At 41.4% G+C, this 11820-nt stretch overlaps 1 long non-coding RNA gene across 2 annotated transcripts; it reads left to right on the top strand.

The window, feature by feature from the left end:
- Nucleotides 1-5374: 5374 nt before the first annotated feature.
- On the top strand, nucleotides 5375-8361 carry LOC125543922 (uncharacterized). Of its 2 annotated transcripts, none has more exons than XR_007299055.2 (4): nucleotides 5375-5745; nucleotides 5933-6075; nucleotides 6616-6692; nucleotides 7138-8361. It is a non-coding gene; the product is annotated as an uncharacterized LOC125543922 (long non-coding RNA). The 2 variants fall into 2 exon arrangements; XR_007299054.2 differs by having other exon boundaries at nucleotides 5378-5745; nucleotides 5939-6075.
- The last annotated feature ends 3459 nt before the right edge of the window (nucleotides 8362-11820 follow it).

Below are 11820 nucleotides of genomic sequence, written 5' to 3'. Positions count from 1 at the left end.
ATAGCGACTACTCCTACAAGTGTCTAGAGGCTATATCATGCATTAAAACTACTTTTGACCACATAAATTTGACATGCAATCTCAAGAACAGGGTCACCTAAGCAGCAAAAATTTGCAATAAATAAAGAACTAGAACAAAAACTAATTGGACCATTGGAGGAGTCACATACCGAAGAACAATCCCGCAAAGTACTTTTGTGAATGGAGCTTTGAGCAAGGAGATGAAAATGGCAGCAAGATGAGCAAGAACTCGGGTTTGAGCTGGTGGATGATTTTTTCTAGAGCAGGACGAAGTGTGTGGGTGCAATAATAAGTGGAGGGGACCCACGTGGGGTCCACGAGGCAGGGGGTGGGCGCACCCTCCACCCTCGTGGGCACGTGGCTGCTCCCCCTGCTGTGTTCTCAGTGCCTAAAATCCTCAAATATTCTAGAAAAAATCATATTTCATTTTCAGGGCATTTGGAGAACTTTTATTTTGGGGGTATTTTTTACTGCATGGATAATTCAAAAAACAGACAGAAAATACTAATTTTGCTTTATTTGATATAAATAACAGAAAGTAAAAAGAGGGTACAGAGAATTGTGCTTTATAACTTCATCCATCTCATACTCGTCAAAAGGAATCCACTAACAAGGTTGATCAGGTCTTGTTAACAAACTCATTCCGAATTGCATGAAATCGAAGAAATTCCAAATAACACTAGATTACCTCAACGGGGATATGCATGTCCCCAACAATAAGGATATCATATTTCTTCTTGACAGTAGGAAGAGGAAATTCAAAACCTCCAATAGTAATTGTTGAAAATTTTCCAATAGAATTGATACTGTGAACTTGAGGTTGTTTCCTCAGAAAGTGTATCGTATGTTCATTACCATTAACATGAAAAGTGACATTGCCTTTATTGCAATCAATAACAGCCCCTGCAGTATTCAAAAAGGGTCTTCCAAGAATAATGGACATACCATCGTCCTCGAGAATATCAAGAATAAGAAAGTTCGTTTAGATAGTAACGTTTGCAACCACAACAGGCACATCCTCACAAATACCTACAGGTATAGCAGTTGATTTATCAACCATTTGTAAAGATATTTTAGTAGGTGTCAACTTATTCAAATCAAGTCTACGATATAAATAGAGAGGCATAACACTAACACCGGCTCCAAGATCACATAAAGCAGTTTTAACATTGTTTCTTTTAATGGAGCATGATATAGTTGGTACTCCTGGATCTCCTAGTTTCTTAGGTGTTCCACCTTTAAAAGTATAATTAGAAAGCATGGTGGAAATTTCATCTTCCGGTATCTTTCTTTTATTTGTAACAATATCTTTCATATATTTAGCATAAGGATTCATTTTAAGCATATTAGTCAAACGCATATGCAAAAAGATAGGTCTAATCATTTCAGCAAAGCGCTCAAATCCTCATCATCCTTTTTCTTGGATGGTTTAGAAGGAAAAGGCATGGGTTTTTGAACCCATGGTTCTCTTTCTTTACCGTGCTTCCTAGCAACAAAGTCTCTCTTATCATAATGTTGATTCTTTGATTGTGGGTTATCAAGATCAATAGCAGGTTCAATCTCTACATCATTATCATTGCTAGGTTGAGCATCAACATGAACATCATCATTAACATTATCACTAGGTTCATGGTCATTACCAGATTGTGTTTCAGCATCAGAAATAGAAATATCATTGGAATTCTCAGGTGTGTCAACAACGGGTTCACTAGAAGCATGCAAAAGTCCTATCATTTTTTTCTTCCTTTTAGAAGGACTAGGTGCATCTACATTAGTTCTTTGAGAATCTTGCTCAATTCTCTTAGGGTGGCCCTCAGGATACAGAGGTTCCTGACTCATTTTACCCCCTCTAGTCATAACTCTAACAACATTATCATTTTTCTTATTATTTAATTCATTGAGCAAATCATTCTGAGCCTTAAGTACTTGTTCTACTTGAGTGGTAACCATAGAAGCATGTTTACTAATAAGTTTAAGTTCACCTTTAACACTAGCCATATAATCACTCAAGTGTTCAAGCATATCATCATTGCATTTCAATTGTCTACCAACATAAGCATTGAAGTTTTCTTGCTTAACCATAAAGTCATCAAACTCATCCAAGCATTGGCTAGCAAACTTAGTAAATGGAATTTCACATTTATCAAATCTATAGAGAAAATTTACCTTTACTACCTGTGTCAGGTTATCAAGACCATGTATCTCTTCAATAGGTGGTAAATTTTTAACATCTTCAGCTTTAATACCTTTTTCTTTCATAGATTTTTTTGCCTCTTGCATATCTTCAGGACTGAGAAATAGAATACCCATTTTTCTTCGGAGTTGGCTTAGGAGTTGGTTCAGGAAGTGTCCAATTATTTTCATTAGTCAACATATTATTCAATAGCAATTCAGCTTGATCAACACTTCTTTCCCTGAAAACACAACCAGCACAACTATCTAGGTAATCTCTAGAAGCATCGGTTAGTCCATTATAAAAGATATCAAGTATTTCATTTTTCTTGAGAGGATGATCAGACAAAGCATTAAGTAATCGGAGAAGCCCCCCCCCCCAAGCTTGTGGGAGACTCTCTTCTTCAATTTGCACAAAATTATATATTTCCCTTAAAGCAGCTTGTTTCTTATGAGGAGGGAAATATTTAGCAGAGAAGTAATAAATCATATATTGGGGACTACACACACAACCAGGATCAAGAGAATTAACCCATGTTTTAGCATCACCCTTTAATAAGAACAGAAACAACTTAAGGATAAAGTAATAGCGAGTTTTCTCATCATGAGTAAACAGGGTGGCTATATCATTTAATTTAGTAAAATGTGCCACAACAGTTTCAGATTCATAGCCATAAAAAGGATCAGATTCAACCAAATTAATTAACTCAGGACCAACAGAGAAATCATAATCCTTATAAGTAATAAAGATAGGTGAAGTAGCAAAAGCAGGGTTATATTTCATTCTAGCATTCAAAGACTTTTCTTTAAGCTTAGCTAATAATTTCTTAAGATCAGATCTATCATTGCAAGCTAAGAAGTCTCTAGTACTTTCTTCATCCATAACATAACCCTCAGGAACAACAGGCAATTCATATCTAGGGGGAGAATCTTCATCATCACTTTTATCCGTATTATCAGTTTCAATAATTTCATTCTCTCTAGCCCTAGCAAGTTGTTCATCAAGAAATTCACCTAATGGCACAGTAGTATCAAGTATAGAAGTGATTTCATCATAAATATCACGCATAGCAGAAGTGGCATCATCAATAACATGCGACCTATCGGAATCAATAGCAGAAGTAGGTGTCGCAAGTTTACTCAAAACAGAAGATGACAGTTCCTTACCTCCCCTCGTAGTTGAGGGAAAAATCTTGGTTCTTTCATCTTTCAAGTTCTTCATAGTGATTAGCAGATATAAAATCCCAAGTGACTCAAAGAATAGAGCTATGCTCCCCGGCAACGGCGCCAGAAAATAGTCTTGATAACCCACAAGTATAGGGGATCGCAACAGTTTTTGAGGGTAGAGTATTCAACCCAAATTTATTGATTCGACACAAGGGGAGCCAAAGAATATTCTCAAGTATTAGCAGCTGAGTTGTCAATTCAACCACACCTGGAAACTTAATATCTGCAGCAAAGTATTGAGTAACAAAGTAATATGATAGTAGTGGTAACGGTAGCAAAAGTATTTTTTTTGGTTTTATAGTGATTGTAACAGTAGCAACGGAAAAGTAAATAAGCGAAGAACAATATATGAAAAGCTCGTAGGCAATGGATCAGTGATGGATAATTATGTCAGATGCGATCAATCATGCAACAGTTGTCATATAGGGTGACACAGAACTAGCTCCAGTTCATCAATATAATGTAGGCATGTATTCCGAATATAGTCATACGTGCTTATGAAAAATAACTTGCATGGCATTTTTTGTCCTATCCTCCCGTGACAGCGGGGTCCTATTGAAAACTAAGAGATATTAAGGCCTCTTTTTAATAGAGTACCGAACCAAAGCATTAGCACTTAGTGAATACATGAACTCCTCAAACTACGGTCATCATCGATAAGTATCCCGATTATTGTCACTTCAGGGTTAACAAATCATAACACATAATAGATGACTATAGACTTGCAAGATAGGATCAAGAACTCACATATATTCGTGAAAACATAATAGGTTCAGATCTGAAATCATGGCACTCGGGCCCTAGTGACAAGCATTAAGCATAACAAAGTCATATCAATATCAATCTCAGAACATAGTGGATACTAGGGATCAAACCCCAACAAAACTAATTCGATTACATGATAAATCTCATCCAACCCATCACCGTCCAGCAAGCCTACAATGGAATTACTCACGCATGGCAGTGAACATCATGAAATTAGTGATGGAGGAATATTGATGATGACGATGGCGACGGATTCCCCTCTCCGGAGCCCCGAACAGACTCTAGATCAGCCCTCCTGAGAGAGTTTAGGGCCTGGCGGTGGCTCCGTATCGTAAAACGCGATGAATCCTTCTCCCCAATTTTTTCCCCGAACACGGATATATGGAGTCAGGATGGACGTCGGTGGAGCATCAGGGGGCCCACGAGGCAGGGGCGACCCATGGGGATAGGCGCGCCCCTCACCCTCGTGGACAGGGTGTGGGCCCCCTAACGTTGATTCTTTCGCCAGTATTTTTTATATATTCCAAAAATAATCTCCTTTTATTTTCAGGTCATTCCGAGAATTTTTATTTCTGCACAAAAATAACACCATGTCAATTCTGCTGAAAACAACGTCAGTCCGGATTAGTTTCATTCAATCATGCAAGTTAGAGTCCGAAATAAGGGCAAAAGTGTTTGAAAAAGTAGATACGACGGAGACGTATCAGGATGCCACCTGTCGGTCACCCTTAACGAAAGCACTTCTATGACGCGCGATTTATCGTCATGAAAGCGGACATTTCTGTGATGATAATTTGGTAATGTCATGAAACACTTCTACGACAGCACATGTATGACTATCTTGATTCTGTCATAAAATTGTCATGGATGTACATGCATGGCAGAAAACGTGATCTAATGTGACAAACATGTATCATCATGAAAGTGTATTTTTTTAGTGGTGGCAGCAAAACTATTGATACATTGAATGTTAGTAAGGCTATGAATTACGAACGAACAGTGCATCAGCAAATGTGTAGACGCACGGCCTGTCAGTAAAAGTGTACACCAAGACGGACTGTGCGTCGGTAAGTGTATAAGAATCGCTTACCCACAGTATGTTGATAAATGTTTGGGACAAACAGGGTGACCTAAATGAAATGTTCGCGCCGAACTGAAAATGAGGCGGGCTCTTTTGAACGAAAATTTCTGAGTCTCTGGTAGAAGAAGACACGCAGCCCCACCGTTTCCTCCCTTGCGTATACCTAAATCACAAATCCACCGTATCATCCCTATCCTCACCGTGCGCCGCCCGCCTCTACCCATCCAGCCGCCGCCACAGCCATGTCGCCGTCACCGGCCATCGCCGCTCTACCACCTCCCTCTCCCCCCTACAGAAACTCCTTGCCTCACCCCACTGAAGGAACCTCCTCTCCTCACCCGTGTGCCGCCTGCCTCTACTCAGCTCGCCACCGCCGGCACCCCGTCACCGGCACCGCCCACCGCCGCCGGCACGCCGTCACCGACACCGCCCACCGCTGCCTCACCACCCCATCGACGCCGACCCCTTCACGTTGTTTGGTAGCCACCCCACCTCCCTCTCTCATGGCCAGATCCTTCCCTCCCCTTCTGAATCAAAGTGGTGTCGCCCTCCCCAGGGTTTGGGCACGCTACAACAAGAACCCACCTCGCAACCTCGGATTTGAGCCTGACTTCCATCTCGTTCCTCTATGGTTTTCGTTTTTTATTTTATTTATTGTTCTCCTAGTTGCAGATTCACGGGTTAGGTGATGGGGATCGATTGGAGCTGCCGCGTGAGGAATGAAATTAGATCTACTGCCTGCTTCATCAACGACTGCCAAGTGATGAGATCTACGGACCCATTCTCTTCTCATGACCACAACACGTCTGGTAAGCTCCCCTCCATGCTTTTCCACCACACAGGCTGAAAATCAAGTGTTTGATTGATTTCCTAGGCTTATTCATGCTTTGTAATTGTCGTGGATTTCCCTACACTGCACACGGTTGGAGGAAGTTAAATAAGTTGTTGATTTGAAGTGATAAATAAACTAATCAAGTAGTTACATGATTTCCTAGGCTTATTCATCCATGCTTTGCTATTATTGTGGATGTTTCCATGCTTCCATGCTTGCTTCAGTGTTCCCTAGTCAGGTTCAGGTGCATCATCCATGTGCTGTGCAATTTTCTACTTTGTTACCAGCACACAACAATAGGAACTATCTTTACTGAGATGCCAATTAACAAAGTTAGTGATAGTAGTAGGTAATCACAAAAGCTAATTCACAATTCCACCGTCTATCATCCTCTTCTCACCTAGCTCTGGTGAACGGCAGCGGCGACGGATCCCCTCTCACCGTGCCTTTGTCACCCTTTGTCTCATTATGTGCTCTAATTCTTCTTACTCCATATTTTCTTTCCTCTGAACTGCAGCATGAGAAGACAGGTTTGAGTTCAGGTCGTTGACCAGGACAAACAGCAGGCCGGACAATAATAACTTTCCCCCTCAGGTATAACCAGCAAATAGTTTTTCTGCAATTGAATGATCTTTTTAAGCTTGTTCACATTTAATTCTATGATCTGCTGGTCAGCAAATACATTTCTTATTTTCCCAAATACATGAGCTCTATTGTACGCATATTATTATTTTGCATGCTTAATGTGAAAAAACGGATTTGCCCATATCATTATCTTTGGTGTGTTCTAGCATTATGTAATTTTATTACAATTATTATTCTACATGAATTTCTCTGTTCATTTGAGTCTGCTGAAGTATTAAAAAAATTATGGAACATGTTCTGAAGCTCCTATTAGGGATGAAAACACTTGATGTAGTAAGAGCGAATAGATTTGTGTTGTGTGCTTCAAAATAGTTTGCCATAGTGCCCTATTATATTACTAGTTTCTTTGTGGGTTTTTTCTCAAATTCCTATTAATGTCCTTATCTATCTACAGGAAGAGCTTCTTGGACTTGACCCCAGAGATAGCAACATTTCTGTTGTTTGTGGGCATGCTGGGGTTGTAATTTTACTACTCCTTTCACATGTTATTAGCACTTTCAGTTACCGCACATTTTCTACCATATATGTAGCTGAAAATTTGTTTCCATCATATGTCACATCTTATATGCCTAGTGGAGGGAACAAAAGTAAATCCAAAAGCTCCTTTCACAATAGCTCAGCTATGAATAGTGGTTTAAATTCTTGTAGTATCTTCACATCTAGTGCACGAAAGAAATTTCACTTTACATTTATGATTTTGATGTATGGTATATAAATGGCATCCCTTTTTAATTTTTGTATGTTGCATGAGGCTTGCCTGTTGCCACTTTACTTTGAAATACAACAGTAAGCTATTATATGCGTATTTTTCAGCTCAACTCTTAAATTTCACTTATTTTAGACAAGCATAGTAAAACCTACTAAACAGATTCATATCATGCATAATAATATTTTCTCTAGTTCTTTGTCTAAACCATTTTACATTTGATTGTGCTTATATATTGTCAACTATTAAATCAGGGTCTCAGGTAGATTATAAGGTTAAGGTTTGATCTCACCTGATGAAGTCTGACCAGAGTTCTAGATTCTTTGCTCTGTTTAATCAACCAAGTGATAGACTTGCTATTCACTAAGATGTTGAATAAAATAGGCTTGGCTTTATGAATTTTGAATGGGAAAATGATGTACTGGATATAGCTATAGTATGTCTGTGATACTGAGACCACTTACGCTTGGGCGCACAGCGAGTTTCTGCAAGTTCTTGTACCTTTTACCTTCTACAAATATGTGCCGCTTTGTTATTTTGCACTTTTTACTTTGCGGGAATTAACATAATGTGCAAAACTCTTACCAGGTGACCCTTGATGGTATGTTCATTTGCCTCTTGTTGCTGTGCTGTTCAAATGCGCCGAGGCCCAAGGGCGAAGAAGACCAAAGGCTATGGATGGGTTTTATTGTGTCTTTTGGCAACAGTAGAGAGTAGAGTAGTGTGATCTAGATATGGTAGAGTATTATCTTTAGGAACTTGTGTGGACATATCTGTCGATGGAACTTGCAATCACATACGTGAAATTTAACCAGATATGCTACATAGGTGAACCTAGATTTGTACACGGCTGAGTTTGCTATGAATTATGTGATGCTAAGCACACATGTGTAACATAGTTTCAATGCTTAATTTCTGTCCCAAGCAAACAAATTGTGTGAGCATGTCAGCCAACTTATGATAGATTGTATGTCGGCTAACAGAGAATGGAGGCACACAGTCTGTCGGTAAGTAAGCAGTATACAGACAATCTGTTTGCTAGCAAGCAAAATATCTACAGGCGCATGTGTGTGTCCGCAAGTAAAACATTTACGAACACACACGACTGTTGGCAAGAGAATGCATTACCGACACCCACATCTGTCTGCAAGAGAAAGCTTTGCTGACACATGGTCCGTTGGCAAGTGAAATGTATGTTGGTAAATACCTTTGCCCACAGCCAGGTTGCCGACAGAGGACACTAGACAGACTGCCGACAGACATATTGTGTGTCACCAAATGCCACTATTGCTGACGCACACGCGCGTTATCTATAGTGGATCGTTGTGTAGTGGACTCGCGTTCCATTCGGAAAGCGACGATCCATGGATACAATATTAGTATACTGTACTATTTAAAAGTCGAGGGCGGGGCTTTTCCAGCGCAGTAGGTGGGGCAGTTCCGCCTAGTCGGTTTGAGAGAGACGCGAGAAGATGGGGGAGTAGGCTGCTGCAAACGTAGGGTTGTGTGATTTGACAGCGAGTTACTGCTGGACAGGTGGGGCCCCGTGATTTGACTTGCCATTTTATCATTTTAACTGCGGCGCTACGACTGGCATGAGTCTCCCGATTCCTGACCACCTCCATGGTATACAGGTGCCTCTCCCAATGCTCCACCATGTAGAGGCTGGCTCTTGCATGAGAGCCCATTCCTCCACTTTTTCCTTGCCTCTTTCCTCCACATATGGAAAAATGCCATGTAAGCGGGCTTATAGCCCACTATTGTACTTGCTCGTACAGGTGCTAAGCCTGCCACATAGGCATAAAGTCTGATGTGGCAAGTTAATTACTCCCTCCGTCTAGGTGTGCAAGTAATCTTACGAAAACTAAATAATTCCAAAACAGTTAGGCACGGTGCATACATCGTTTCTTGTTTCTTGACATATCAACCAATAAGAGATGTGGGGCGTGCATACTTTTAATGACTTGAGACTACCATTTCATTGGAAGAGGTCACTCCTTGGCAAATGCAATAAATACTACGAAGAAAGAGATAGAGAGAATTAAAAAAACACTCTTACAACCAACCTTATAGCTAACCTTGTTGTATAGGTGATGACTATGTATGACATGCCAACATCAGATAGCCTAACGCACAGTGTTAAATCTCCAAGGGCGCGACCACGCGAGCGAGACGACGGTCATGGTAGGTGCGACCATGATACGGGCTGCTGGCAGCCCTTGGATCTGAGATCGAACGTCGCATGCTAAGTTGTTGAAAATTTGCAGAATAACCCTCTAGGATAGGATATTCACCCATAGGTCTAGAATCACGCCATGCAACTGTTCGATCTCAGATCCAAGGGCTCTCGGAAGCCCGTATCATGGGAGAATGGAAAGCTTCATATCACCTGTAATTTTCCCGACGCTTGACATGACATCGAAAGCCATTTAATTGGGCATCGAGTAGACATGCCATCTAATTGGGCCCCCTTAGTACTGTGCATGAATCCATTTATCCACCAGACAAGCCACTACCCTGCCGTTCGCATGCCCCACTCAGCATTTTTACAAAAACCGCTGACAGTTCTTGCTCGTACTCGTCCCCGGATGTCCTTTAACATTATGTCAGTTCGCTCCTAGTCGTCCCGTCCTTTCACATTACGGTAGTTCCACTAATCCTAACCCTCCTCCCAAATCCATGGCGTCCCAAATCTCCATGATCGGCAGCGAGTACAAGGTTAGAACCATCACCGGCGATGAGTTCGACATCATCTACACCCGTTCTTCCGCAATGGTGAAAGGATGCCTTGCTCGCTTCAAACGCATGTTCGAAAACTCAAATGATGAGTGGGTCGCTGGGCTAGATATTGAGTACACCATGTAGGATCGAAAGTATGTCTAGAGGGGGTGATTAGACTACTTGACCAAATAAAAATCTAGCCTTTTCCCAATTTTAAGTCTTGGCAGATTTTAGCAACTTAGCACAAACAAGTAATCAACCTACACATGCAATTCTAAGAGTATAGCAGCGGAATGTAAAACAATTGCATACGAAGGTAAAGGGAGGAGTTTGGAGGGAGCAAACGCAATGTAGACACGGAGATTTTTGGCGTGGTTCCGATAGGTGGTGCTATCGTACATCCACGTTGATGGAGACTTCAACCCACGAAGGGTAACAGTTGCGCGAGTCCACGGAGGGCTCCATCCACGAAGAGTCCATGAAGAAGCAACCTTGTCTATCCCACCATGGCCATCGCCCACGAAGGACTTGCCTTAATAGGGTAGATCTTCACGAAGTAGGCGATCTCCTTGCTCGTACTAACTCCTTGGTTCAACTCCACAATCTTGACGGAGGCTCCCAAGTGACACCTAACCAATCTAGGAGACACCACTCTCCAAAAGGTAATAGATGGTGTGTTGATGATGAACTCCTTGCTCTTGTGCTTCAAATGATAGTCTCCTCAACACTCAACTCTCTCTCATAGGATTTGATTTTGGTAGACAGATGATTTGAGTGGAAAGCACTTGAGGAAGGCTAGAGGTCAAGATTTATGTGGTTGGATTGGAATATCTTGACCTCAACACAAGTGTAGATGGTTCTCTCTCAGAAAATGTATGTTGGAAGTGTAGGCATATTCTGATGGCTCTCTCCACGAATGAAGAGTGGGTGGAGGGGTATATATAGCCTCCACACAAAATCTAACCGTTACACACAAGTCACCAAACTCAGTGGGACCGAATCATATAACTCGGCCAGACCGATTTAGTTCAAAATGTGAACGTTAGGATTTTCGGTGGGACCGATATGTCAACTTGGTGGAACCGATTCCATTAGGGTTAGGGCATAACGTAATCTCGGTGGGACCGATTTTGGTAATAGGCAAACAGAGAGTTGGTCAGGAAAACTCGATGGGACCAATTCGCTCATCTCGGTTAGACCGAAACGTTGCGAAGGGGAAACAGAGAGTTTGCATTTCAATCTCGGTGGGACCGACTGCTCATCTCGGTTGGACCGAAACGCTACGAAGGGAAACAAAGAGTTTGCAATCCCATCTCGGTGAGACCGAGATCCCTATTGGTGAGACCGAAGTGACTAGGGTTTTTGGCAGTAGCTATGTCAAGTGAACTCGGTGGCGCCGGATAGAAGATTTCGATGGGCCCGAGTTTGACTTTTGGTTTGGGACATATGTGGATATGGGAAAGTAGTTGAGATTTTTTGGAGCAAATCACTAAGTATTTTGAGCAAGCAACTCATTAAGCAACACCTCACCCTCTTTTAATAGTATTGGCTTTTCCTATGGACTCAATGTGATCTTGGATCACTAAAAGTAAAATGTAGAGTCTTGTGCTTTGAGCTTGAGCCAATCTTTTGTCCTTAGCATTTTGATGG

This window comes from Triticum urartu, chromosome 3A (assembly GCF_056163025.1).
Source record: "Triticum urartu cultivar PI428250 chromosome 3A, HENAU_Tu73, whole genome shotgun sequence".
NCBI classification, from domain to species: Eukaryota; Viridiplantae; Streptophyta; class Magnoliopsida; order Poales; family Poaceae; genus Triticum; species Triticum urartu.
The sequence above is the reverse complement of the archived record's forward strand: the minus strand, read 5'-3'. Positions and strand labels throughout refer to the sequence as shown.